Source organism: Canis lupus, chromosome 14 (genome assembly GCF_011100685.1).
Source record: "Canis lupus familiaris isolate Mischka breed German Shepherd chromosome 14, alternate assembly UU_Cfam_GSD_1.0, whole genome shotgun sequence".
NCBI lineage: Eukaryota > Metazoa > Chordata > Mammalia > Carnivora > Canidae > Canis > Canis lupus.
This window is the reverse complement of record NC_049235.1, coordinates 34,944,739-34,970,939: the sequence shown is the minus strand read 5'-3', so window position 1 is coordinate 34,970,939 and position 26,201 is coordinate 34,944,739. Positions and strand designations below refer to the sequence as shown.

The 26,201-nt window shown below is 38.2% G+C and overlaps 1 long non-coding RNA gene across 2 annotated transcripts in view; it reads right to left on the bottom strand.

The window, feature by feature from the left end:
• The window catches only part of LOC102155842, a 53,795-nt gene that overhangs the window by 4,610 nt on the left and 22,984 nt on the right, over positions 1 to 26,201 (bottom strand). For both annotated transcript variants that reach the window (XR_005369196.1, XR_005369197.1), the window contains exon 3: positions 8,518 to 8,580. This is a non-coding gene — a long non-coding RNA (uncharacterized LOC102155842). The remainder of the gene's footprint in view (positions 1 to 8,517; positions 8,581 to 26,201) is intronic.

The window sequence follows — 26,201 nt, the reverse complement described above, 5'->3', positions numbered from 1 at the left end:
CAGCAAGTCACAAATACAAAAGATGAAATAGAGGGATAAACACATATGACATACTTTTTAAATCTAGTGAATGGCAAAAGTTCAAATAAAGAAATACTGGAAAATGTGAATTATAATTCAACATTCAGTTATATACTGATATAGCCTTGTTTTTAACAAGAGACTGAAAGCGCTATGAGAGCAAGAACTATTTCTTTTTGGTTTGCACCTCACCACTGTACACCTAGAATTGTGATTCACAGCAAATAATCGCTCAATAAACCTTCTGACCAGATAAATGAATGGATTAACAGACATTATTAAATAAATTGAGGGGGGAAATGTTGGGTAGCAGGAAGAGCAGCAGCCTCCACGCAGCCCAGCCTCACAAAAGCTCTGGGCACCAGGCATCTGGCATGTGCCCTCCTCACTGCCCACAGGTCCAAGGGGGAAGGTCAGTGCAGCCAAAGGGGCCATGAAGGAGGAACTCTAGAGATCCGCAAGGGTGTCAGCTAAACCTGCTCCTGCAAGAGTGGCAACAAAACCCAAAATGGCAGCAGCAGGGAAGGTTAAATCTTCAGACAAAAGAGTGAAACAAAAGGGAAGAAGAGAACAAAGGGAAAGCAGGTGAAGTGCCTAACCAAGAAACTCAAGAAAACAGAAGTAAAAATGAGGAAAGTCCAGTCCCTGACGAAGCAGCAAGGAAAGAAGCCAGTCTGATTAACATCACCCAGCACGGGATCCCTGGGTGGCTCAGTGGTTGAGGGTTGAGCGCCTGCCTTCGGCCCAGGGCGTGATCCTGGAGTCCCGGATGGAGTCCCATCAGGCTCCCTGCATGGAGTCTGCTTCTCTCTGCCTGTGTCTCTGCCTCTCTTTCCATTTCTCTCATGAATAAATAAATAAAATGTTTAAAAAAAATCACCCAGCATGTCATATCAGTCCTTGTCTTGTCTCCTTGTCTCCCTTTCTGATGATCCAGAGGAATATTCTTACCAATTATTTTGTAGATGGGTGTTCTTTAGTGAAAACACTTTGAATAAGGAGTGCATCCAACCTCATCCTACTTTTGTAAGTGCGAGCACTTTTTTTAAGAGGCAAAATCATTTGCTTGTTGTTTATGTTTTGGTACAACCATAACATAATGACATACTGAATTATTCCAGGCTTTGACTGTCTTGCATGTCAGCTTAACATTCCACACATTAGGGGAAGGCTAGTTTTTACACCTGTAATACAAGCATACTGAAAGGCAATTTGGAGTCGCAGTGTGCATTTAATAGGTCTTGAACATGTTAAGTCAACTCTATTCCCATGTGGTTTTTAATAGAATTACTCCAGAAAGAAAACCTCTCCTTGATCTTGGCTCTCCCTGTCAGAACTGCGTATCCTCTGTCACACATTCACTGTCATCATAGTCCAATTTTTCTAATAACTTTGTTTATGTGCCGTGAAAGCCTGAAATTTGGGGCATGTAGTATACATATTACATTGTGAATTAGTGGGACCTATAATGTAACAGCTAATCAATATGTGAAGACATTGGTACTTGATATCCTCTTGAAGAAGATCTGCTTATAAATTTTGAGCTGGAAAGTCACTCGAATCACTGTTTAGAAAAGAATCACAACTACAGGACTTTTAAATTTTTCAATATGACTTTTAAGAAGTGTATAAATTGAAATATCTATGTACTAGTCCTCAAAATAACCAATAAAACCTCAATTATGAAAGAAAGGACAGAGAAAGAAAGAAAGAAAGATCCTTGATATCTCCACTAAGCACCTTGTGGGGCCCCTATGCAGCAAGAAAAATAGTAAAAGTATAATTTACTGAAGCCAGTTTACAGAGGGTGAGAGATGGAGCTTAACATCTGTTCACTTATTACAAGGGAGCTAAGAATACCTACCTATCTTAGTCTGTTAGAACTTCTATAACAAAATGCCATCAACTAGTGGCTTAAACAACAAACATTAATTTCTCAGAGTCTGGAAGCTGGAAAGTCCAAAATCAAGGTATTGCAGATTCGGGTCTTGGCGAGGGCCTTACTCCTGAATTGCCATCTTCTTGTATCCTTGCATGGCAGAGAACAGAGGGAGAAAGCAAGCTCTCTCATGTCCCTTTTTATAAGGGCACTAATTTCATCATGAGGACTTTACTCTCATAACCTACTTACCTCCCAAAGGCCCATGACTAATACCATCACATGAGGGATTAGGATTTCACAAGATGACTTTGGGGTGCAGAGCAAACATTCAGTCTAGCACTAGCTCAATGGGCTCTTGCTATGTAGCTTCATTGGTATGTTTGTTATTAAAAGGTCATCCTCCTCCAGCCTGACATTGGCAGGCTGATGAGAGAATGATGGTGGAGGACCGGAAGAGAAGGGATGTTTCTGGGTGGGGGCCCATTGGGCAGATGCACTGGATTAAGTGCGATCACCAGAAGTGATGAGCACTCTCAGTGCCATGTGGATGTCTTCCTGCGGGCATTTCTTCAGGCCATCCTCAGGGACTGGCAGCTGTCCTCATCAGAAGTTTTCACCATTGTAGACTAAGGACCCATTTTCCCAGCTGTCCACCGGGCATTGCCCAGTAAGACCTGTAACCCTGCCTTGAGACTTAACTAGGCTCCATGCTAACTGCCCAGTGTACAACTAGCAAGCATCTTACAGGAGAGAGTGGGTGTGATAGTGTCAAGGCAAAAGCCCACCCCCACTCCATTGACCAGCCAATCAGGGAACCTATCTCAGGTATGAGAAAGTTTTTAAATCTAAGATACTTCAACAGATTATCTATACTATGTGTTTCCAAAAGAAAAAGAATCCATAGCCATAAAAACTCTACATATACATTCACCATTGACATTAAATATGTTATTATTAACCAAAAATTTCCATCACCAACACAACAACAACAAAAACCAATTAGCAAATCAGAATAATGGTGGGTGTTTATTCTAAATTGTTTATTTGCTCTTATGGCTAATTGTAGCTAGCATTTTAAAAAATGTCAACACTGTATGGAAGCTTTTTAGAGCAGTAATTTGACACAGAAAACATTTAAATAATCTTTACTCATTTCCACATTTTATGAATGGGAAACTGGGGTCTGGAGGGGTTAAATAACTTATGGCCAGGCTGGGAACATACCTCCCTTTCACCACAGACTCAACCATTTTTCTGGCAAGCAGTTTTTTCTATTGCCCAAGAAAGAAAGGTGTATGATTTTTCAAACAGCTGGAAAATTTCTGACTGTGAAGAATATTTTGATTCTCTGTGAACTCATCAAGCCATGTCTATTTTTCATAACATGCTTAAATCATAAAAGAAGGGGAAAAAAGCAAGTACTTCTGTACTTCCAAAAATGCATAGTAGTACCACATGGCCTCTAAACATCTAAAAAAATTTTAGCTGTGTTGCTCTGACTACAAAAATACACGTGCACATGTGCACACACACGTACACACAATCTGTGTATAAGAAACCTGAACCAGGAAAATTTTGGTAGCTTTAAATAAATTAATGAGACTTTTAGAACCACATGAATGTGACCAACACATTCATTTAGAATGACCCCTTTGTCTCTTACTGCCAAATAAGGTTTAAGAGATGATGTCCTTAAAGCAGTTCAAGAACATCTTGAAGGAGAATTAAGAAATGGGTGATAGAAGTCCCTTATCTTGATTCTTACTAAATAAAGCTCCAGCTATAATTATCACTATAGACAGATGAAAAAGATGAACTCACTTCCATCAGAATTAATGTGTGGGTGCAGGAGTCATCAGGCCTCAGTAGCAATTATGGAATCCTGGTGCTAATCTAGCTCAGTGACCTCAGGCAATAATACCATTTCTCTGAGTCTGTTTCTTCAACTGCAAAATGAGGGTAATAACAGTAACTTCTTCCCAGGATTGTTGTAAGGATTAAAGGAGTGATCTGTGAGTACTAAGAGTCTGTGTTCCCCACCAAAAAAAAAAAATATATATATATATAATATATATATTATATATATATTATATATATATATATACTGAAGTCCCAATTCCTGGTAACTGTAACTGTGACCTAATTTGGAAAAATAGGGTCTTTGCAAATATAACCAAATTAAGATGATGAATTAAGGTGGGTCTTTAGCCATTATGATTAGTATTCTTCTAAGAGGAGAAGACCTACAGAAGGAAGAAATGCCTGTGAAGACAGAGGCAGAGATTGGTGTTATGCTGCCACAAACCAAAACACCTGAGCTACCAGGAACCAGAAGAGACCAGGAAGGATCTTCCCCTAGAGTCTTTGGCAGGACCTTGGCCCTGCCAACAACTTTGGTTTAGGCTTCTAGTCTCTAGAACTTTAAAAACATAAATTTTTGTTGTTTCAAGTCTCCAGTTTGTGGTATTTGGTTATAGAAGCCCTAGAACACTAATTCAGTAAGGTTTTGACATAGTGCTTGGCACTGAGTAAGAGCTCAGTATATTATTACTCAAGAGTGATGTGTATTTTGCTTTATACAGGGAGTGATAAATCATACATTATGTTATAAATCATATCATAAGCTTCAGGGTATTCCTTTAGCAAAGATCCCCAGGGACATTGCCTTTCCAGCTTCCAGGGCTCTTAAGAGCTACCGTGTCCTATCAAGGAAGTACTACCACTTGTTACATAGTAGGAAAGTCTGTGGAATCCCTTCTGGTCCAAGGTCCAACCCAAGGTATTTATTTCTAGCTCATTCTCAAATCCTCACAACTGCAATTTCCCTCAGAATTACCAATGGCATCCTACAAAAAGTGTTGGATTCCCATTGGTGTGTGGAAAATCCACACATCCACTTGTGGCCACAAGATTCTCCTTAAACAAATTGGCTTTTTTGTTTTGTTTAAAGATTTTTTATTTTATTTATTCATGAGAGACACAAAGAAAGAGAAGCAGAGACATAGGTAGAGGGAGAAAGCAGGCTCCATGCAGGGAGCCCGATGTGGGACTCGAACCCAGGACTCCAGGATCACAACCTGAGCTGAAGTCAGATGTTCAGCCGCTGAGCCACCCAGGCATCCCTACCTAAACATACTGAAACACACCTTCCGCACACCCCCTGCCCACCTTTCAGAGTGCCCTTAGACATTTTAAATTAGAGAAAAGCCTTCAGAACTAAGCAAATGTATATAGATTCTTCCAATTATTAGTTACTCATAGATTCTCAAAAGATCATTCTTTGCAAAATTCAGGTTAAATCTGGATTTCCATAAATTGGATTTTCTTTTTCATTTGAAATTTTATTTATTTATTTAAAGAGAGAGAGAAGAGGGGAAAGGGAGAGGGAGAAGGTCAAGCAGACTCAGTGTTGAGCACAAGGCCCTACACAAGGCTCGATTGTGCAACTTGTAGATCGTGACTTGAGCCAAAACCAAGAGTCAACCAACGCTGGATCAACTGAGCCACCCAGGTGCCCCTACATTGGGTTTCCTTAAAGCAGGTTATGTCTGTGCAGCAGCTGTGAGGAGAAATTGTTCTGATGGGCCTATCTAGTTCTTTCAGCTTATTATAGGAGCATGCATGGATTCCATTTAAAAAAATACCTAAGAAGGCATGAGCAGGCCAGTTGTTAATTGTTTCTTCCTTTACTTTTTACAGATCAGCATCACACAAGGCAGCAATCCTAGGCTGGGGAGATCAAGTCAAGCTTGGATGCAATATTTCGAGGAGATTTCAGTAAATCAGCAGAGTTCACCAGTTAACACAGCTGCCTCTTGACCATGCAGTCCCAAAGGAAACTGCATATGGGGAATTCAAAACTTTTCACAACACTTTCTATGAAAATCCTTGGAAACTGCTAAATCTTCTCTTGACTGTTGGAAAATGGATTCACCAAAAAGCTTTATTTGGTTGGGGGGGTGGGGGGTGCAGGCAAGGGAGAGGAAGGGATGGGGGAGGGGAGGGGAGACTAGGGCTTCAGCAGGATAGTTTGGGGGTAGAAAAGCAGGATTCTAGAAAGGGTTGGAATAGTAATTTATCTTTATCCTAATCCCTCCGTATTCCATCACATCCATAGCGAAACTCACATTTACCTCATGTGCAGAACTCACTTTTACTTCAAAGGGAATTCCACCTTTTCCAGGAATAAAAAAGCTATGAGGCACACTCGTTATGAAAAACAATCCTAGAAACATGATGTAAACCCCAGAAGTAATGCAAACTTGATAGCACTGGTGCATGCATTTCCATTTTAGGTCAGAACACCAAGATGAAGTCCTAATCGTGTTCCAATTCATTTTGACCTGAAGTAGATTAGCAATTGGATTTTGAAAAATGTGTGCCACGCTACATTGTTAAATCACTGTAAATCAAGGGATGATGAACTAACCTGATGTTAATTGTGAATATTGCTTCCAGGCCTCATTTCTTTAACAATGTAGAACTATGCTTTATTTTCAATAGCTTTTCCAATATGCTTAATTGCATATTATAACTGAAGCTCTTTGTAAAATTCTAAAGCCTTATCTATTAAAGCCTTATCTATTAAACATTCTTCCATTATTATTTAACTACATTCAATTCTTACACAGAAAATCTTCCCATTTACTACTCTCAAATAAAACTTTAGTAATTCTGTTTTTCTGAAAAAGAAAAAAAGATCTTTACAAAGCCCAATAAACTCCTCTCTTCTCCCTTTGATTGATAGAGATTTTTATCTGATAACACAACTCAGCAAATATCCGCTTTAGTAAGTACTAAATATAAAACACAGGAACATTTATTATTGGAATACCTCTAAATCCTTCATTGAATAGATCCTAATACTAAAAGCATTTTCAAAGTAAAAGGGGAAAAGACATAATAATCTTGTTATTACATTCTTTTCTTTACACTGGACAAAAAATTCCATCACCCACTGTATTAGCACTTTTCCAAGCCAAGTTGCTAATGATTTCTGACCTCTGCCCTTGGGTGCTTTCCATGGGATTTCGAGGGATATATCACCTTGACTGGTATGCGATGTAACTATTTAGTAGAGCTATGAAAGTAACTATACGCTCCTTATCCTGGGGCTTAATGGGATCCAGGCTTGATATCATGAGCATTATTTAATAACTCAACATTCAAACTCTTTGCTTTATGAAGTTCAGCACTTTATTTTTTTTTCTTTTTTTTAAATTTTTATTTATTTATGATAGTCACACAGAGAGAGAGAGAGAGGCAGAGACACAGGCAGAGGGAGAAGCAGGCTCCATGCATGGAGCCCGACGTGGGATTCGATCCAGGGTATCCAGGATCGCGCCCTGGGCCAAAGGCAAGCGCTAAACCACTGCGCCACCCAGAGATCCCGAAGTTCAGCACTTTAACACATGCTGACCACTTGTTGCTTTTGCTGAGAATCTCCATAGCCTCCCAAACACAGAATATGCTTCCTACTCATTCAACAAATATTTGTTGAGTACGTACTATGTGCCCCGTCCTAGAATATGATGGTGAACCAAATAAACCCACTCCTTGTGGAGTGTAGAGTGAGAGCCTTTCCAGGAAATTGCACAGCATTCAGGCTCTCTTAAAATTTCCGTATAGACTCCCTACTACATTTAGCTACTTTTCGTTCACCTGAAATTCTGGGCATTTTTTTTTTTTAGTCATTTCAAGTCCCTGTGCTTATAACACAGTATTACATTTATGTGGGAGAAAGGCTGAAGAAGTCCAAATAATTCAGTTTGTTGTGAAGACGTTGTATTATACATGAAACAATATTTCTAGATCATACTTTTCTCAGACAATTTAAATTTATGAGAGAGCACTGAATTCCATGTTACCACTGTAGTGTTTTAGAACCATCATCTTGTTACATGACTTTACTTCATTGTTTCTCATGAATTGGAGGTGGAAGGGAGGCGGGAGAGAATTAAGAAACTTAGCAACTCTGTTTTAAGGTATCACAAGCATTTTTTGCTATGTGTCCCCACAGTACTCAACACATACATCTATATATTGCATATTATTTTCTATAACCTGCCTTTTCCATTCCAATTTCCAATTTCTACCCTGTAATTTCTAAGTACACATAATTACTACTTCAGGTGTTAAATTCTACATTTGAAAGTATCTACACCCCAGCCCTCCAAAACAAAAGACATCCACTAGCTAGATACAATTACCACATTATAAAATGTGCAAATTTTAGCAATAATCATGATCTAAGAATATTCAAACATAGACACTCTTCTTCAAGGAGCTTAATTTAAAAGGCCTAATGGTGAAATCCAGGCTTTGTTTCAACAATTTTGACTTCAGTGTATATCTTTAATAAATGACCAATTTCCAAATGTTAAGAAACAGAAAATATTTAACCAAAAAAGCAAGTGTTACTATGTGAATATTTACAACCTTTCAGCATCCTTGTAGGGGAGAGTCTTTATCTCCCTGATTCTCAGTTCAATGTCCATTTATTTAATCAGTAGGGAAATAGATTTTTTGCACTCTGACTACCACGAGGCATTGTTCTAGGTGTTGAAGATAATGTTGCAGGAAATAAAAACAACTTACTGCCCCATGAAGCTTACCTTCTAATGGGAGAAGCAGACCGGCCCTTTGCTCTTCTCACTTAGTTACATGGGCAGGGACTCCTGCAAGGCATTAATGTTGATAGGCAATGCTGAATTTGTCTTTGTTATGAATAGTTTACTACATTTATTTTTTTTTAAAAAGATTTTATTTATTTATTCATGAGAGACAGAGAGAGAGAGAGAGAGGCAGAGATAGAGGGAGAAGCGGGCTCCATGCAGGAATCCCAGAGTTCCAGGACCACACCCTGAGCCAAAGACACACGCTCAACCACTGAGCCACCCAGGCATCCCAGTTTACTACATTTAATATGTAGTTTGAATATGGCAATTTACCACCGCCATCTACCAGTGGTCTCCAGGTAATATTTTGTTGGCAATAATGTCCATACAAATACTGTTGAGATTTAGTAATTCTATAAATGGAAATAATAATGGAAGAGCATGGTATGTATTCTCATCAACCTGATTTAAAGGAAACCAATCAGGCAGCCTGGGTGGCTCAGCAGTTTAGCTCCACGTTAGCCCAGAGCCTGATTCTGGAGTCCCAGGATTAAGTCCCACATCCGGCTCCCTGCATGGAGCCTGCTTCTCTCTCTGCCTGTCTCTCTGTCTCTGTCTCTCTCTCTGTGTCTCTCATGAATAAATAAATAAAATCTTAAATTAAAAAAAAAAAAAGGAAACCAATCAATTACATCGGAGGGGCAGTTTGACAGAGTTCACATCTGATATCCAGCCTTGACCAGTTGCCTGCGGCTGGCATCCATTCTGACTGATTACAGCCCGTGCTGTGGCAACTGTTAAAGATTTAAATATCACCCTGGCAATGCTTGCCAAAACTTCAGTTAAACATGCCCTTCGACCCAACAATTCCACTCACAAATATAACCTATAGATATACTTACATATATAAGAGAAATAATCTGTGAAAGGATATTTGTTGCAATGCTATTCATACAGCAAGGTATTGGAAAAGACCTAAACGTCCAACAATGGAGGTCTGATTAAATAAATCATAGAACATCCATAGAGTGAATTATTGTGCAGTTTTTTTTTAAAGTATGAGACAGGGGATCCCTGGGTGGCTCAGCGGTTCGTTGCCTTTGGCCTGGGGCGTGATTCTGGGGACCCAGGATCTAGTCCCACATCAGGCTCCGGCATGGAGCCTGCTTCTCCCTCTGCCTATGTCTCTGCCTCTCTCTCTCTATGTCTATCATGAATAAATAAATAAAATCTTTTAAAAAAAAGTATGAGACAAATGTGTGTAATGACATGGAAAACTCTTTTAAAAGCATCGTTTAAAAAACAACTCAAGGTGGTGAACACTGCAATGTGCTACCGTTTATGTATACATGCACACATACGTATATACACACGTAGCTGTAAGTGCAGGAATGTGTTTCTAGAAGTACATTCAAAAAACAGGTAACTAGTTGCTTGCAGGGAGGTGATTAGGTAAATAGCTAGCTACTGGAGAGTAGAGGGAAGACTTTTCACCTCAAATCCTTTTGCTACTTTCTGAATTTTATAATGTGTGTGTACAGCCTGCTTATACTAATTTTTGAAAGAAAGCCAAATATACAGTGTCCCTTATTTTCTTTACATCCAGGGAATAATTTACGCTTATCATGTATTTTAAAATGAGGGACGTAAAAATCAAACATTCTCAGGTAACTTCTACTTTAACCACAAAGTCCACCATGCATATACCTGCTGTGTTTTTTTTTTCTTTTTCCCTCTTTGTCTTGTCATTCTAATAAAATGTTACTAAACTGGATATTCTATATTTCTCATGATATATGATTCAGAAGACTGATAAATAGCTCACACGGAGTTTAGAACCTATCCCTGATTTTTTTCTTCAGGCTTAATTTTGTTAAATAGGATGGAAAGTTACTTGCAAGGCCAGCACACTCCATGATAGAAGCTAGTTCTTAGGGGCTCTGGCTCTGTCAAGATCAAGCCCATTATTCATCCTCTAGCACATTACTTGTCAATTTCTACTCATTCATAGGCATACAGAAAAGACTCAAACCTATTGAACTTGACATTTTGTTTTTAGAAAATTCAGAATTTCTTTAGAAACCACCAAGGGAGACACTTGCAATCTTTTGGAAGGAAGGAGGGAGGAGGAAGGGAGGGGAGAAGTAAGAAACTCAATTTAATTATTTAAGGGCAATGTCTTTAATTTTTCACTTTACTTATTGTCAACCGTTGATGCATATTGACATAAGTACAAATAGATTATTTTCAAAGGCTGTCAGGGAAGATTTTTAATCTATAATAAACAAAGAAAAGTTTGCATCTCCAGAAAAGTAATGAAACTTTGTGTCAAGATAAATTTAGCACTTAACATTTGCTACAGATTTAAATCAATGCAGATAGTGCTAAATAAAACAAAACAAAACAAAAAAAATACAAGGGAAGATTCAGAAACATTGATCATGGCCAAAATACGCCCCAACACTGTTAAGAGGTTTACTTCGGTAATATCTGTGGTCATTGACTAGATCAATGAAACTCATTCTTTCAAGAGCATCCAATTACGGTTTACTGTAGAGTGAGCAGTCTAATAAATCAGCATACTTTACATAGAATTAGACAAAGCTAACATGCAAGTTAATAACACAACATGAAAAACCTAGGATCAACTCCCCTTAGGCCCAGAAAAAATAGTCTTCTGATAAATTATTTAAGTTTGATTCATAGATGCAAACATTTCAAAGCCATGTCTTTCTGATGGTTTACGGCCAACAGTATTAATAGAGTTTGATTAAGCACTTAAGAGAGAAGATCAATATACTTCTGTCATATTTACACAGTAAAAAAACGGCATGTTCAGTGAGTGCAAACCAACATGAATTGAGGTACTATATTATTCAGAAAGTTAACTGATATTTTTCACAACTACTTTGGTCATTTGGAAAATGGGCCATCTTAATAGAATTCAACAGCTTAGATGCAACAGACTGAAACATAAGTAAGAAAAATACCAGAAACAGAATAAATCAAGTCAGTTAATATTGGCTTGAGAATTTTTTTTTTAAGATTTTATTTATTTATTCATGAGAGACACACACACAGAGAGGCAGAGACACAGGCAGAGGGAGAAGCAGGCTCCATGCAAGGAGCCCGATGCGGGACTCAATCCCAGGACCTGGGGACCACGTCCTAAGCCAAAGGCAGATGCCCAAACGCTGAGCCACCCAGGCGTCCCAAGAATTTTCTTCCAAAGAAATATACACTGATTATGGGTAGAGAATATTGGTTGACAGCCAAGAAAAATACTAATAATAACAAATGACTTAGGGCTTTTGGCCTCTGGTGGTGAAAGAAGGAATTCAGACCTTAGGCTCTCCGGCAAGATGTATTAACAATTACAGCTCAGGGGTGCCTGGGTAGCTGTCTATTAAGCCTCTGACTCTCAATTTCAGCTCAGGTCACGATCTCAGGATCATGAGATGGAGCCCTGTGTCAGGCTACATGCTCAGCAAAGAGTCTGCTTGGGATCCTCTTTTTTTCTCTCTCCCTCTGCCCCCTCCCCCTGCTTGTGAGTACGCTCTCTCTAAAATAAATAAAATCTTTAAAAAGAAAAAAAGTTACAGTTCATTACAAGAAATGTTTCACTACAATTGACATCTGAGTTTTACCCAGACAGCTGAGTGTAGATGGCTAGCCCTGATCATTAACATCCCAAAAATGACGACACAATGTACAGATGATTTAATTCCTGATGACTCACAGCAAATGTTTGCACAAGTGGAAAGCCGCTTCTAAAAGTGTGTTATCTAGAAGTTCAAAGCACTACCTGTTGTTCCTCCAGGATTGGAGGCACTGGAAGGCTCCTAGCAGTTGAAGAGTGTAACTTCAGGATTTGAACTAATAGACACAGTCTTGATCCCAAAAAGCAGACCAATAGGGCTGGGTCATGACTGAACTGAATATTAAATTTAGGTGTTAGAGCATTAGGGTGGAGAGTCAGAAATGCTAAGTCAGTGTCTTAGATTTGTATTGAAGAAGCAGGGAATAGGAACCAGCTATTGGGAAGTAAATGAAAAGAGAAAGCTTTTTAAAAAAAAAAAAAAAAAATTTATTTGGGATCCCTGGGTGGCTCAGGGGTTTAATGCCTGTCTTCAGCCCAGGGCATGATCCTGGAGTCGTGGGATTGAGTCCCACATCTGGCTCCCTGCATGAGCCTGCTTCTCCCTCTGCCTGTGTGTCTGCCTCTGTGTGTGTGTGTGTCTCTCATGAATAAATAAATAAAATCTTTTAAAAAAATTGTTTATTTAAATAGTCTCCGCACCCATCGTGGAACTCAAATTCACAACCCTGAGATCAAGAGTCACATGCTCTTCCAAGTGAGCCATCCAGGGGCCCCATGAGAAAGCTTTTGAAAAGCAATACATTAGAGTGGAAAGATTATGAAGTTTGGAACCCAAAACATCTGAATTTGACTCCACTGACTACCTCCCTGCTTAGACTCAATATTCTGATCTATAAAATGGGGATAGTAATGGTACTTTTTTGTAGTGTTGTAAGAATTTAATGAGAGCATATGGAAAAATACCTGTGACAGGGCTTAAAAATGAATATTTAAGCAGGTGCACATGTTTTCTAACTATAATTCAGAAGTACAGGGGAAATATAGTTTCCTGATTTTGTCTTTAAATATTCTTATATCAGGGATGCCTGGGTGGCTTAGTGGTTGAGTGTCCGCCTTTGGCTCAGGGCATGATCCCAGAATCCCTGGATCGAGTCCCACATCAGGCTCCCTGCATGGAGCTAGCTTCTCCCTCTGCCTATGTCTCTGCCTCTCTCTCTCTGTATCTCTCATGAATAAATAAATAAAATCTTTTTTTTAAATTTTTTTTAAATTTTTATTTATTTATGATAGTCACAGAGAGAGAGAGAGAGAGGCGCAGAGACACAGGCAGAGGGAGAAGCAGGCTCCATGCACCGGGAGCCCGATGTGGGATTCGATCCCGGGTCTCCAGGATCGCGCCCTGGGCCAAAGGCAGGCGCCAAACCGCTGCGCCACCCAGGGATCCCAAATAAAATCTTTTTTAAAAAAATTTTTTATATCAAAGAGTGTGACTATTATATCAAAGAGTGACTATTAAATATAGTTGATTTGTTTTAAAATTTAGTGACTTCAAAAATTTAAGCCAATGATTTTCATCCATAGCTGCTGTTGGGCTTTCACAAATATTAATATATACTATAATAATATACATGGTATAAAATAAATATAAATACTAATGCTCTGTCTCACTCACACCCCAATTAAATCAGTATTTTGGGGGGTAGAGGCCAGACTTCACTATTTTTTTAGCTCCTTAGTTGAATGTAATATGTCACCAAATTGGACAACTGTTGATTTATACAGTCTCTTTTGAGCACTTCTCAGTTATTTTAGATTACTGTGATTTACTTAAACCCTCAAGTTTCACCCCTTGAGGCGTGAAACTTTTGGCAGCACAATGGCTGCCTCAAAAGTCTGAATTCTGTTAGCAAGATTAGAAGGAGGGAATAACTATTAAGGAGGCAACCCACACTGTCTTCCACATTTGCTAGGTTTCTGGTGTCCTCTAGTAACCAAACTTGGTTTTCAAGACTCTTCCTAATCCTGTTTTCTCCTGCTTTGGAAAAAGTAATCTCTTGACACAATCTTAGAGGGGTTCACAAATATGTGTTTAGGAGGAAATTAAAGAATATCAATTTGATATTTGCTAAAAATGTATTCCCTATGCATTATTTTGTTATCAGAAATGGGCATCTTGCTCAAAACCATGACAGTTGGAGCCCATGTGTTTGTGTCCGAGTGTGTAAGCAAACACATATAAGCACAGTTTTGCCACATCTCTCCTTTATTCTGCTCCCCGACTTCTTCTGACATACCATGGTGGCAGGGTGCTGTTTGTAGGTACAATAGCTGCTATACAGTAATATGCATTTAGAAGGGGAGTTAAAATTACAGGGCATCAGACCCTAGTTGTTACTCTGACAAGCATTAGGGAAGAATGCCAATTATTAAAAACCTGAATCAATTAAAATTGATCCTGGTTTGCTCCCCATTGATTCTCTGGCTGGAACTTGGACAAGAAGGAGGGCCTCTAGGAGACAATAACTATGAAGTAAAGTTCTTCCTACCATATCCCTGGGAGCTGCGGTATATCGAACTCCCTTTGCAAGTGGCAAGTACTTGAAGATGCAGATCATATAAATGTGAAAAAATTTTATGTGGAAAAAAATACAAAAAAAGGAAATGTTTCCTATGAGCCAATACTCCATAATAGCCTACTCTATTAGCAATCTATCACTATTATTCATATTTTCAGAGAAAACTAGATGTAACATTACTGACTGAGAAAGGTGTAAACTGATAGAAGCTGATAATTAACTAGTTCAATGTGTAACTGACCTATAGATTGTTATTCTGTAAAGAAGGAACTTGGCTGCCAGTTAAGCTTCTTACCATAGTGGCTTCTTCTCTAGGCTTAGGTGCTCAACTCTGACAGCCAAATTCCACTAGGAACACCTTCAGCCATTACGCTTTTTTTTTCCTTCTCTATTGTACTACTTTGACTCTCCTTGGGTTAGTCTCTGTAGACTACCTATTGCCACCCCTACTGTAGCCAGTACCCTTCACCTGTCCTTATAAAAGCGACCTAACATCTTATTGCAACCTCACCTTTCATTCAAATGGAAGGTGCCAGTGTAATTACAGTGAAGTGTTCTTCAAATCCAGTAGGCCATTGATTCTCAAAGTGTGGTCTTTGGACCAGCATCATCAGCTTGTCTGTGCATTTAAGAAAAATACAAATTCTTGTGCCCTATCCTAGACCCACTGAATCAGAAGCACTGGAGATAAGGTCCAGCAATCTGTTTTGACACATGGTTCTCACACATACTAAAATTTGAGAACCAATGCAGTATAACAATCTTTGCTCTGAGATCCTTCTGTCAGTGGCCATCTTCTTCTATTTGAGGGTGAGTATGGATGGCTTGGTGAGTTCTGATCTTGTTCTTAAAAGAGATGTTGTTGGCAGTTCCCCAATGTCATAGCCACATGGTAAGTTGGCTACAATTGCCTCTCTGTAAACCTTTACCTTAGGCTGAAGATCAATGTCAAATTAATACTATATTCCTCTATCTCATGCTCCAAGGAACATTTTGAACTTCTTAAAGAAAATTTGTCTTTTACTACTAAGCATCATTTGTCAGAGGATGGATGACAAGTAGTAGGTTTAGTAGAGAGCTGACACTCCTGATTTGCATGTCTCCTTACATAGGCAGATGAAAGGTCTGAGTTATTAGTGAGCAGAAACTTCCAGATGATTGCCTCTAGAACTGTTCTTTTTTTTTTTTTTTTAAGATTTATTTATTTATTCATTCAGAGAGAGCGAGAGAGAGGCAGAGACACAGGCAGAGGGAGAAGCAGGCTCCATGCAGGAAGCCCGATGTGGGACTCGATCCCAGGTCTCCAGGATCACACCCCAGGCTGCAGGCGGCGCTAAACCGCTGCGCCACCCGGGGTGCCCTAGAACTGTTCTTGAAGACTGTGACATGTAGAGTGAAAAGAGTTTGCCAGAGGATGAGAGGCAGATTCAAACAGGACTGTCAGGTAACTTGGTACTTCTTCAAGTAAGCTGCATAAACTAGAACAACTAGAACTGGGCCAACGAACAATGTGGTCATCTCATTTGCTAAGAAAGAAGGGCTTTGATGAGATGACAAACAGGAATCCAACCAGCCACATCTTTAGACAGTAGCCTTTGCACCTGGGTGGGTCACCATCAACTCCCAAACATAAAATCAGGGAATCTGAGAACTAGCAGAAATTTTAGTTCATATAGTACAAGTCCCTCATTCTGTAGACTAGAAACCTAAGGCATAGAGGTGTTAGTGCAGCTGAGGTCATACAAGTAGATTGTGGAAAAGTGGAGACTAGAACCCAGCAATCCTGTATTCTCCTCAGTGTCCTTGCACTATTCGTGCCAAGCCATCTGAGACCTGCTAGAACTAAAAATCTATTCATGCCAAGGGATGCTATCATTAAGTAATGACAACTCTTCCTGACAGGAATTCTATGCATTACGATTGATATTAGGACAAAAGTTATATCCCCTATACTTCCTGATGGACTTGATCATCTCAATTAAGAGTAGGGGTGACAGAGCAAACACAGAGCCAAATGGGCCTTAGTAATTTCACTTTTGGAGTATGGCCTGAGGAAGTTACCTAAAATGTGAACAACAGTTTATACTTTAAAAATTTATAAAGAGCATAATTGTGAGACAACAGAGGAATGATTGCATAAATTTTGCAATTTCTAGATGGAATACTGTGAAAATATTAAAACTGTATCACAAAGAATTGTTAATGATCTGGTTTAAAGATGCTTAATAAGCATAATGGCAAGGGAAGAAAAGCAAGACAAAAAACACTACATGTAATATAAGTTCAACTGCATTTCAAATTATATAAATTTCTATTTTATATTTAGAAAAATACTGAAATGAAATAAATCAAAATATTAATAGTGTTTATCACAGTTGCTTAGGGAAAGATTTTATTCTTTTCTTTTTACTACATGTATGTATGATCTATACTTCATAATCTGAGCATGTATTAAAGACTGTCATACAGAATAAAAAACTTTATATACAGAATAAAAAACTTAGAAGGGAGAAAATGTGATCGATTATTCTTACATTGGTGATTTCTTAAATTCCCTTATGAACAGGGAAATAGGGCAAATGTATTTTCACCTTTCATGTCTCTATATCTACCACAAAAACAGCTTCTTTAGAAAAAATAAATTTCAATCGCTCTCAAGAATGTCTTTTATAAGTCCACTGGAGAGTTTAGTTAAAGTTTAGCTTTTGAGATAATTCACATTCCCAAACTCAGATGGATTAGAAACCATGATAAGATAAAGGCAGCCTGCAGGAGCTTCTGATTAACCTTAGGAATTACATTCCTATAAAGAGGCATGTAAAATTTTATAAGCCACATACTATGATTATCTGCTTTACTGAACATGACTTTTTCTTCCCTGAACATGCTTTTTAATTTAGTAATAACACACAGTATATTAGCAATTATTTCAATATCAAAATGCTTCTGATAGGTTTGCCTGATGTATATGTAGGAGTTTTTATGTCCATAATTAAAATCCTTCTCCAATATTCTGGTCAGCCACTAGATAACTATAATATAGTCATAGTTAAGTGGCTAGAATCCCCTCTGGAATGAAATAGGGTATAAGTAAATAACAAAAAGACATTTCTTTAAAGATAGCTTCATGTCATAACTGAGAATGGATGAGTTATTGAGAGAAGTGATGCTGGAGAAGAGAACCTTTAAGATAGAAAAATCTCCATAACCTGAAATCTATTGCCATCCAGGACTATGGGGAGGCAGGATCAGATATGCTAGCCCGATGAGGATGATGAGGACAGGAGATCAAAGAGAAACTGGACTCAGAAAGCAGCAGATTTAGAGCAGGAAGAGATAAGATTATTGTTAAGGTTATCCAGGCTAAAAAACAAGGGGCAAATCAAGAAAGAAAAGATGGGTCTTACCTTTAGAGTTTCTCTGTGAGTAAAATGAAGGAAACCTCATTGCTGCATATATTCTAGTCATCCAACATTTAGTGAATGCCTATTCCAAGCAAGACCAAGTGCTGAAGCCTTGTATGTGTGGCAGAAGGCAATATGGACAAGAAATGAGGAGGTGAACCAAAAAGACTGGACTTCTTCAGAAGCTAAGAGAACTGAATATGAGAAATCATGTTGCAACTAAAAAGAACTAGGAGCTCTTTTCCTCTCCAGGGGCTTGAAACTCGGCTGCCATCATGAACGACATAGTAACTATCTGGACCCGGAAATTCATGACCAATTAGCCATTTCAGTGGAAACAAATGGTCATTGATATTCTTCACCCTGGAAAGGCAACAGTATCTAAGACAAGAAATTTGGGGAAAACTAGCCAAAATGTACAAGACCACACCAAAGATGTCATCTTTGTATTTGAATTCAGAACCCATTTTGGTGGTGGCAAGACAACTGGCTTTGGCATGATTTAGGATTCCTTGGAAAATGCAAAGAAAAATGAACCCAAACATAGACTTGCAAGAAAACAATGAAAGGAATGCAAGAACAGTATGAAGAAAGTCACAGAGACTGCTGGCAAAAAGTAAGCTGGAGACTGATCCCAGGGTCCTGGGGTCAAGCCCCGCATCAGGCTCCCTGCTCAGTGGGGAGCCCACTTCTCCCTCTGAAGCTCTCCCTGCTTGTGCTATCTGTCTGTCTCCGTAAAATAAATATATAAATAAAATCGTAAAAAAAAAAAAAAAGAAACTATGGAAGAATAAGCCAAAAAACAAAAATACTTACCTACCTGGGATAAGAGAAAAAAAGAAGAGGACTAAGACAAAAGTTAGATCTCTCTGAGCTATTTTATGGTTTTGACTCAGAAACTATTTAACTGTTTTACATAATTTAAAACAAGTTTTTATAAAGGGGAATCCTTTAAAATTGGAAACATATTGAAAATGAATCTAGTTATTTATTAATATGGAGGCATAACCATATTATTTCAAATGACTTTAAAACGAAGAATTTAACTATACAGTTCTAGCAGTAAAAATCAAAAAGACAAAGGAATCACAATGAAATATTAAACTGCTTTCAATTTGAGTCTCTTACATAGAGCTGTGGGTAAAAATATCATATATATTCACATACCTGTAAACATACATATTCATATGCAAATGGAGAGAAACAGAGAAGGATAAAGCAAATAAATGATCATGGATTATGTTAACATTATTGGGAAGCTAGATTTTCAGTTAAGAGAAAAAAGATACAAATATAAAAACAAAAGTATTAAATAAAAAAGGGTGTAATTTTGTTTTGGGATTGGAAATATTAATGCATGTCCATGATTTATTTCTCTCTTTCTTAAAAACATATCATATCTGCCAAATAAAAAGATTTCGAGCCAGTGACAACCCAGTAGCAATAAGCACCCCTAAAGCCCAGATCAGGACCTTTAAATACCATTCCCACTAAAAAGGAACCAGGGCTGATTCCAGGGCTGGAGCAGAAATTACACAGAATGTGTCTAGGATATCTGATTGCTATCAACGTCTAATAGAGTCACATCAAATGAACAGAGCAATCAACTTGAAGCAGTTCTTCAAGTTGAAAATGGGACAATGTAAGAAGAAGAATTATGACTACAAAAAGAAAAGTGAATTTTCTTTAAAGATTATCAGGACATCAAATTCATTACTCTGAAAATTGATAGGAGAAAAAAACCCAAGCATTTTACTATATACATTAATTTCAGATTAAATAGTTGATGAGCAAAAGTTCTCCTACTTATAGAAGAAATGTGGTTAATAAATGCAAAAGGAAGAGTTGAATTAGGATACCACTATTTTGCAAATTCTGATGACATAACTGATCTTGCAACAATCTTCAACAGCTAAAAGCCATTAGGTGAAAGGTTGATGGGAAACTTTATAATGGAAGTTTCAGAGTGGCGACGTTTGACTTCACTGATCATTTTTATCATCCTTAAAAGCTGGACAACCAGGTATTACGTTCCTCCTGCTGTGGTAGGAAATACAAATATTTATAAAGTATCCTTTGTAATCAGAGTCCCTATGTAATCAAGGGTCTAGATCTTAAAAACCATTTACAGGAAATACAAGGAATAGAAAGTATGCTAAAGAACAAAACACAATCAGTTAAATCTAAAATGCAGATAATTCTAGGGGAACCTGGGTGTCTCAGTGGTTGAGTATCTGCCGTCGGCTCAGGTTGTGGTCCTGGCGGGGTCCTGGGATAGAGTCCCATATTGGGCTCCCTGCAGAGAGTCTGCTTCTCCCTCTGCCTATGTCTCTGCCTCTCGCTCTCTGTGTCTCTTATGAATAAATAAAATCTAATAAATTAAATAAATAAATAAATAAATAAATAAACAGATAGATAAATAGATAAATAAAATGCCGATAATTCTATAGGAGAAATGTTGGAATTACACCAGTGGTTGAACAGACAAGGCATTCAGGAAGCCCTCTGTCTGTGGCTGTCAGGACCAACCATGATCACAGTTTGATTTATTTGCAAATGTAGAGACCTGGGATCTATTGAGTTTGACTCTTTGGCATTGAGAATTGGTACCTGAGCAACTGCTTCCTGCCAAAGGACTGTTGGCAAGCTTTTACAACCTTTAGAAACTGTGGTAATGCGCATCTACAGGAGGTGGGTGGGAAATGGCTCCCTCTTCAGGGCCTAGAACAGGACTTAAAAGGTTGACTGTACATCAGAATCACAGGGGGTGCATTTGAAAGGCACCCATGCCAGGGTCCCACCCCCCAGAGTTTAATTCTTCTTTTAAAATACTCCTTACAGAGCTCCTGGGTGGCTCATTGGTTGAGCATCTGCCTTTGGCTCAGGTCATGATCCTGGAGTCCTGGAATCAAGTCCTGCATCGAGCTCCCAGAGGGAGCCTGCTTCTCCCTCTACCTATGTCTCTGCCTCTCTCTCTGTGTCTCTCATGAAATCAATCAATCAATCAATCGATCAATCCCCCTTGAGTGAATGTAATGAAAAGACAGGATTGAGACTCACACTGACCAAAGACCTAGGAATACAACTATCAGTCACTATCAGCCCCCTGATAGACACCATGGTCCCCTCCAGACACCATGGTTAAGAACTCAGCTCTGGGGTCAGACCACATCAGTTGAATCTCATCTCCACAACTCAGCAGTTGTGTGATCTTGGGCAAGTTACAGAACCTTAATTCCTCATCTCTAGAATGGAGATAATTGAATAAATACTAAAAAAATTTTTCCTCATCTGATTTTTGGGAAGATTCACTGAGTTAGGCATGTAAAGTCTTTAGAACAGTGTCTGGCATAATAAGGGCAATCCCTGGGTACCGGGATAGCTCAGTGGTTTAGCACCGCCTTCAGCTCAGGTTGTGATCCTTAAGTCCCAGGACGGAGTCCCACATCGGGCTCCCTGCGTGGAGCCTGCTTTTTCCTCTGCCTGTGTCTCTGCCTTTCTCTCTCTGTCTCTCATGAGTAAATAAATGAAATAAAATCTTTTAAAAAATAAGGGCAATCCTTATATCTCACAGTATTTTCTAAAAAAAGAACTGCCTTTGAGGCCCCTTTTACTTATTTAGGTACTTAACTCAGGATGAATTTTAATCACGCTTACTGAATTCTTTGAGTCAGGCAGGAAGACTACTCCTCAACTTTCTAGGATGCTTTAACTGATCCTCAGATTGGCTGAATGTCCTTGCACTCTGAATTCTACAACTTGCCATTGCACTTGTCACAATATCCCCAAATATTTTTTTCACATCTAAATCCTCCCACTACACTAAGTTCTTCATGGCACTCTACAGTGAACAAATTATTGATAAAATCCTAAAGGCAATGATGTGGGAAACTGTGCATGTTAAAATCAACCATGGACTCCTTAGCTACCTGTCACTCTATCAGAGAATGGAGAGATTGAGGGATAAATTATAGAACATGTAACTTTTAATGGCAGAAAAAGAAAATAGAGTGGGAAGAATGATTTAGGAAAGAGACTAGTGCAAGCTAGCTTAGGACATCGCCAGAAAGGTGGGTGGGGTTGTACCCAGAGAGGATGATGTGGGCAATAGGGATCCAAGATTAAACCTCGGGGCAGCCCGGGTGGCTCATCGGTTTAGCGCTGCTTTCAGCCCAGTGTATGATCATGGAGACCCAGGATCAAGTCCCACGTCGGGCTCCCTGCAAGGAGCCTGCTTCTCCCTCTGCCTGTGTCTCTGCCTCTGTGTGTGTGTGTGTGTGTGTGTGTGTGTGTCTCATGAATAAATAAATAAAATATTTAAAAAAAAAAAACAAAATTAAACCTCAGATTCTCCATAGTACTACAAACAGGCAGAGATTCCATGTTTCCTCATTTCTTAGCCAGAAGGATAGTTAGAATCTGCATCTTACACAAAATGCAACAGCCTAAAAATGGTGGAGGATTAAGAAGCTAATGAATCAAAACATACAACCAGTAAATTAATGCCCATCTTTGATTATCTCAACTAGGAATGCTGTCATGGAACTGTGATGTTCAGAGGGAGCCGCCCATAAGCAAAAACCACAGAGACACTTGGTACTAGAAAATGCAATTTATATTGCATGCTTCTTACTTAGCTAGCATTTTACCCAAGTTTTTATTTACCCATCAGCATAGCTCCTGTATAGAAAGTAGCATGTTTGCATGTAATTGGCACCCTAAGTTTCACTATACACTCAACTGGAATATTTCTTCTTATTTAGGCAGCTGCATAAATGTTCTGCTTTTCTTTTCAATCATACTCCAGGCTTCATCTCATCTCATGCATAAAAATATTGTGTGGAAACTATGAGTTCATTGCATACACATTTTTTTAGTTTAAATGAATTTAACTTATATCTGAGTGAAAACTGGACTATTCTTTTGTGAGAAAAAGATTTAACAGCCATCAATACAAATGACTGCCTGATAAGGATTTTACCATTGATCATCTGTTGATTTCTTATGTGGTTTGTTTATATAACACTCTGTAGCATGCTGGGAAAGGATCTAAGCAATATCATTTTCCTATAAAGAAGGCTGGCTACACTGAATAGAGCATAGAGCACCTTGATAGTTGCCTGCACATCATTAGCAGAAAGCAGTGACTCTACAGAAGAATAACTAGGAAGAAGAAAATCAGATTAAATAATTAGTGTCAATTAGCTCCAGCAAAATCATTCTATAAACAATTGGTCTCCAGTGCCCTGCTTAATTATGTGAGACTTCCATGTTCCTTACCAAGACTGTTTTGATTCATGTTGACTCTTGAGCTTCCCAGAGGTATAATTAATTATTGTCTTGTAAATAAACCCTTGCCAATTAATGGAAGCAGAAAACAATCAGTACTTAAAAAAAAAAAAAAAGTGTTCAAGGAGAGGACCTTGACCATATGAATGACCTTAGCAGTATTTTTTAGGGGAGACCCATCTTAGAGTTACTGGGACTTGTGAATGAAAGCTGTAAATGACAATGCATCCTTCCTACTTTACATACCAAGAAGGAAAACACTCTATGTTGTGTTGCTTTTGAAAATATTTGGTATTCACTAGACACCATTCTAATTTGATCTCGGACCTAATTAAAATACATTTTCAAACTCCCAATTTAAATAATCGAACAGTTCACTTTGAGGATATTGTAGGTATTGCATTCAGAACTCACCAAAACAAAAACAAAACGCAGACATGAAAATAACATTCCATTATTCAGGTGTGCCTTCAAAAGCTAGCACTTGATTTCTCCAGCTCTTAAATGGTATTCTAATCTCCTCCCAAGAATGGTAGATGCTGACGAGGTTATCACCCCCAAGAAACAAAGCTCAATATTTTGCACATCAGTCATGGAAGTTTCTTTCATATATGTATTTAGGCCTAACTGTTAAAAAGCATTACAATATCACATGGGAATCCATTTTAAAACAAACCCTTGAAGATTCCAACTTAATAGGACATTAGCCAAGTTCAAGCCATGGTCATCAGTATACAGTTGTCATACTGGGATATTTTAGGAAGTTTTAGGACTCTGCCCATTTTACCAATTGGCATGCGCAATTCACAGGATTACTAAAAGTTACATGACAAGTAACCTAGTCTCTAAATTCCTGCTCAAAAATTTTAATATTAAGACTACATTCTATGTGGTCATATTTCCCTTGCCATGTACTTCTTGCAACAACCATTGATGTTATGGCTGAGATCCTGGCCTCTAGTTCATTGCATCTCATAAATCTTCAGTGATGGGGAGAGTCTACTTTTAAGTGAGAGTGATAAAGCATGATTATATTGAATTCCATGTATTAGATAAATAAGTAATGTGGAATGATTAATCATAATTTTTTATTCTTTCACAAAATTTTTTTCTTTAATAAGCTGTCAAATCCCATTCGATATTAATAACATTGGCAAGTTTAATTTTATAAAGTAAAGAAAAAGATTAAGTAAAACTAGAAGCCAAAATTGCAGTTCTATACTTTTAGAGAAAAGCTTCATCACATCTAGAAAAATTAAAATCATTGAAAAGTAAACCTCTGAAACCTGATATTTTAACTACAACACACAAATAAGAATATTTTAAAAATAACAGGGATTGAGTTAATGATTTCAAAAGCTTTTTCCATGTCACATCAGATTTTAAGGCATATCTATGATCAAGGAAAAAGAAAAATTCCAAAGAAAAGAGTTTTCTAATAAGTTTTATTATATAAAGTATGAAGGGAACCCATTAAAGAGCCAGGATATACTTTTGTCCCAAAACATATTAAGTAATGTATATGAAACGCTTCACATGTTTAAAAAAATAAGTGTGCATAATAGAAAATGTACAGCCAAAGAGGGAGGCTTCTGTGCAGAACTCAGTGGCATCAGGATACAACTTTGAAACTCAGGGCCGTACACACTCAAAGCAGACAGCAAGCACAATGACATGTTAAATTACCCACATGATGTATAGCTTAATGAACCCCCTTGTGTTGATCACGCTTGGCATTAATCAAGAACCATGAACAGATTCCCTTATTTTCTCAATGCTGCTCTGATAAACTGCAATTTCATTTAACCTTGGACAGCAACTTTAATAGCTTCTACGGGACAACTGTCGATACCTTCCTGGGTATACAGTGATTAAACCACAAGCCAAGATGCATGTCATGAATTTTCTTCATTTGAAATTAGAATTTTTATTCTTAACAACTATTTGCATAAAATATGCTGAAGACACAGAGATGTGTAGAGATTTGCATTTATCTGAAGTCAGTATTTGCCACACTAAGTTAGAAAATATTAATTAATACCATATTCACGAATGTGTTTCCTGGTGTGTTTATCTTACTCCTTCCAAATAACCCCTACCCTGGACAGAAGCAGCAGGAAGAAGAAATTCAGAGCCAAAGTCACTTTGAAGCAAACCTCCTCAACTGTATAGCACGTGTACCTCAGGTACACCCTCCAGTGGGAACAAACGGGCAGATCTTCCCATTGGGTCCAATGGGGAAGTGAGTGATGTCCTCCCTTCATTAAAACTGCACGTGTAATGGCTACATAATATGACTAAATCTGACTAAAGATGGATTGCTAAATACAAAAAAAATCATCCAGTTTCAATTTCTTTTCTTCACCTTAAATGTATTTCTTTGCTAAACATATCTGATGGCTGGTCCCATTTCCTAAACTTTAAAAACAACAACTAGATGAAAAATATGATTAGGCCATTTTCTTTACACATGATGATCCACAAAGCTAAGACACTTCTACCCAGCCAATTCTCCTGAAATTAGATTATGTAGATCTTTCAGATGTGGATTTTATTTCAAGAGTTCATAACATCTCTAAAATCAGTAAAAGGTATAATAAAGAGTCCAAAATTCATCAAAGGATAAACAATGACAGAATTTCTTTGCTTCTGAAAGGAGAGAAATTAATAAGACAAGAGGCATAAGAGTGAGCATGATGAAGAGTGGAGGGGTGGGCAGGGTGCATAGGAAAGGTGCAGATCTGGTCACATAACATAGGCAATCCTCTATTTTATGAGAAAATACTCATGACAATCAATGTGATACAGCCA